Genomic DNA, 4293 nt, shown 5'->3' with positions numbered 1-4293 from the left:
TAACTCCCCAATGAAGTCGACGGCCTAATGAATGACTCACTATACGGTCTGGCGTATGACCCAGTGACACCCATGACTTTTGATATCTTCTAACGTACGACGCACTCTGAAGCTCTCATCATCAAACTTCCTAGATGGCATTTTTAAGCCCATCTCCATCAAGACTAACTAATTGACAAGTGCAAATTTTTGGGGCGTTCTAAGTGTTCAATAATCTTCCACCTCCAGACCACGAATGGCGTACATACCATTCTGACTCTCTCGGTTCAAGAATATTGAACAGGGGCAGCTGTCATACCCCAAAATTTGCCCGTTAATATTTCAAGACATTTTTCAGGGCACTCCGACTCATTTTTATGACACTGATCTTAAAGGAACAAAGGCCTAGCTCACGAATGACCCAATCCAGAAAATGGCCCAAACTGGCCTGTTCGCTACGCGTTCGCTACACGCTCGCCTAGCGAACGTTCGCTACACGCTCGCCTAGCGAACGTTCGCTACGCGTTCGCTACCAGCTCGCCTAGCGAAGCTGACAGACAACAGAAAATTTCGGGCTTCATTCTGAGCCCATTAGGTCACAAAAAAGAGCATTATAAATACCAGCACTTCAGTAATGAAAAGGGGGAGAACGAAAAAAGGACGAAAGGAGAACCCTAGCAAGCAAACCCTCGCGCTCACAGACGGAAAACCCTGGAGGCTAACCCTGAGAATTCCGAGAAACCCTGAAGGAAAAGCCGGCGGCAGCAAGGTCACTTCCGCTCAATTCGATCCGGTCGGCCAATTCAAGGTTACAATTCGATTACAAACAGGTTGGCATTGCTATTACTACCTTATGTTCTTAATTTGCATATGGCATTATGATTAAATTTATGAAAATATATTAAGTTTGTCATGTGAATTGTAGTGTGCACTTGAATACCTTAAATGATTAACCATATAATTGCTGTAATGAAAGCCATAAGGCATAAAATTGGTTGAAATTGTACTGATATCAAAACCAGAATCCGCAGTCGCTCGCTAGCACGTCGCTAAGCGAGCATGCAGCGAGTATTCGCTAAGCCTTCGCTAGGCGAGGCAGGCGCGAACCTGACAGTAGCCGACTTTTCTATTCTGATTTTTCATTCATGTTTTATCATAGCCAGGCATTGTTTATCTGATCATATTACTGTTGTGATTTCTTTTGCGGTGTAATCCTCGATTGCACCCTGATTTGGTATTCTAACCCGTTTGCTGAATTTTGTAAAGGTTCACACACCCCAGGAAAAGATTGTTGTTCAGGTCTTCCACTTTATTTGTGGGATACCCTTGTGAAGAGCTGCCCTAAATTGCTTAATTAATTTTAATGTATTAATTTTAATGTATTATTTTTAATGTATTGATTTTAATGTGGGGATTCACCCTAATTACCCAATTAACTTTAAAACATGGCCTCTAAATATGTGATCTTGGACCTCTCTTTTGCCTTACGATATTACGGTACCACGGTCATGTCCCGCGAATGTGGGGATACCCTTAGCAAAGACCCTTCGATTAAATCATCATGTCCCTTTAAAATAAATCATAGTCCCTCGGATGTTGCCTTCGAATATATGATTTTGTCCCTCGATGACCCTTCGGTGTAGCCTACGGTTAAATGATGATCGTCCCTTCGAATGCTAAGGTATCCTTACAACTGTTGCCTTCAATGACCTATCGATGACCCTACAATGACCCTTAAACATCCAAAGGGTAAAACTACTTACTTCTCAATAGTAAGGCCAGTTTTGCCCTCATAAGGATAGGAAACGTTCATAACGACCTTAGGAAGGTATAACTCTCAATTACTAGATCATAACCTAAAATATTTTCAACACCTCACACCTTTCAAAATCTCTTTTGGAAAATCACCACTTGGTATACATTCATACTAGAATCATTACCGAGTTATATTTTCAAACAACTTTCAAAACTAAACGAGATAACCACTTTGTATACATTCATACGAGAATCATTACAAAGTTAAACTCTCTTTTCAAAACATTTTCTAAGCCGTTCACAAGCACTTTTTCAGACAAAAATATAAGTGATCCAGTAATTAAGAGCCCATGGATAACCATGGATACAAAGGGTGCTAACACCTTCCCTTTGTATAATGTACCTCCCGAACCCAAAATCTATTGAGGTCTTTCCTGTTCTTTTCCACCTTTCCTTATTGGATAAAAGAAAAGTCGGTGGCGACTCTTGCTATCCGCGACATTGCGATAAAAAGCAAAACACCCCAAGTCAGTTCACCGTATGACATTTACCATGTCTAACTAAATCTATAAGGTTAGAATGTAAGGATCGTAATTGAACCGATGATCCGTACAATTGTTCGTAGAAACACTTAAGGGCTATTTTAACTTTCAACTTAAGTTTTCCCGCACTTAATTTCTGTTGGGTAAGATCGAAAGCCGTCCAACGTCTATTTAAACTTAATTGTTTTTAACTATTTCAAAAATAAAGAAAGCGCTTTGTTTTGTTCATTAGGAGTTTTTAACTTAAGAAGAAAACAGATTTTAAAACTATTTTCGGACGCTTTTATAAGTTTAGAGTCTGGTTTGTGAGAACCTCTTTTGGTTAAGAAATCCAGGATAAAATACTTTTCAACTTAGTCAAGATACTATATTTCTTAAAAATAGGTTTACTACTCTAATGCAATGCGCACCTTTTTATAAGTGACAATAAGAGGGTTTGATTAGGGAGTACAACTCGGTTATGAATACGCGAAAGCGACAATTCCTGTTAAATTGGTTCTTTTTAAAGTAGGAAACACTGCCCATAAGTAGTTCTATTAGCAAGTACTTGGATTATTAATTGATTATGTGAATTACATTCGACCCTGTCTTTATTAATAAAACTTTATTCAACACTTTACTTTTCATTGCACACACTAAAAACACCTATTTTGAGTGCCTTTGATAAACACCATAACAATAGATAACGATAGATTGACACTTGGTCTCTGTGGATTTGATAATCTTTTATATTACTCTGACGCGTTCGTATACTTGCGAAAAGCAACACATCAAGTTTTTGGCACCGTTGCCGGGGACCAATTTCGTCAAATTTCATTTCCCTGTTGTTATATCGTTTAGACTTAGGCTATTTCCCGTCGGTCAATGCGAAAAGCTCGCAGCACCGGAAGCTTAGTATACCTTATAGCGGAACCTGAACGTTACGCTCGCGCACGTTTATTCTTTCATAGAATTAGGAGAGTTATGGTCGAAGATCAAAACCAAAGACCACTTAAGGACTTCTCTCAACCATCCAACGAAGAACCTAGTTCTAGTATAGTAAACCCAACCATCCCAGCTAATAATTTCGAACTTAAACCTTCCCTGTTGCAACTAGTGCAAGAGAGACAATTCGTAGGTCTCGCTACTGAGAACCCAAACCAACATTTAAAAATCTTTCTTCAATTAGCAGACACTTTTTAAACTAATGGAGCTTCTCCCGAGGCAACCCGTTTAAGATTATTCCCTTTTTCCCTCAGAGATAAAGCCCTATCATGGTTAGATTCCCTTCCACCCAATTCCATTACGACTTGGGATAACCTTAGAAGAGTTTTTCTTGCTAGATACTTTCCCCCAAGTAAGACTGCCGTTCTTCGAAACCATATAACTAGATTTACCCATAACCAAGGAGAATCGTTGTTCGAAGCTTGAGAGAGATATAAAGAGCTGTTACGAGCATGCCCACATCACGATTTAGAAAATTGGTTAATCATTCAAACCTTCTATAATGGACTTCACTATAACACCAAGATGACCATCGACGCTGCTGCAGGCGGTGCGCTGATGAACAAACCTTATCCTGAAGCTAGTGCCCTCATCGAAGATATGGCTCAAAACCATCAATCGCGGGGAGTTGAACGAGCGATAGTTGAGAAGAATGAAACCCAAGGAGGAGTGCATGAACTAAGCTCTATAGACATGATGCAAGCTAAAATGGACGCATTAGCCCTTAAGGTCGAGTATATGTGCATAAACCCGAATACTGCAGTCGCAGTTTCATCAGATTGTGAGATATGTGTAATACCCCAAAATTTTCCCTTCATTTTTCCTGGAAGCATACGCTTTACACCTCATGCATGCATTCATTTTTAGGTCATTTAACATTTGCATTTCATCATGGCAATCGGAATATTTTTTCAAAAAAAAAAAAAAAAAAAAAAAACGAAAAAAAAAAGAAAAACGAAATAAATAAATAAATAAATAAAAGAAAAAATCTTGGACTTGGACCTCTCTCATTTGAGCCCATAGGTCCACAAAA

The 4293-nt window shown here is 39.1% G+C and overlaps 1 non-coding gene across 1 annotated transcript; it reads right to left on the bottom strand.

Annotated features, from left to right (window-relative positions):
* Positions 1 to 3623: 3623 nt before the first annotated feature.
* LOC127089734 (small nucleolar RNA R71) lies at positions 3624 to 3730 on the bottom strand. Its single transcript, XR_007791291.1, has one exon. It is a non-coding gene; the product is annotated as a small nucleolar RNA R71 (small nucleolar RNA).
* Between the last annotated feature and the right edge of the window lie 563 nt (positions 3731 to 4293).

Source organism: Lathyrus oleraceus, chromosome 5 (assembly GCF_024323335.1).
Source record: "Lathyrus oleraceus cultivar Zhongwan6 chromosome 5, CAAS_Psat_ZW6_1.0, whole genome shotgun sequence".
Classification (NCBI taxonomy): Eukaryota; Viridiplantae; Streptophyta; class Magnoliopsida; order Fabales; family Fabaceae; genus Lathyrus; species Lathyrus oleraceus.
The sequence above is the reverse complement of the archived record's forward strand: the minus strand, read 5'-3'. Positions and strand labels throughout refer to the sequence as shown.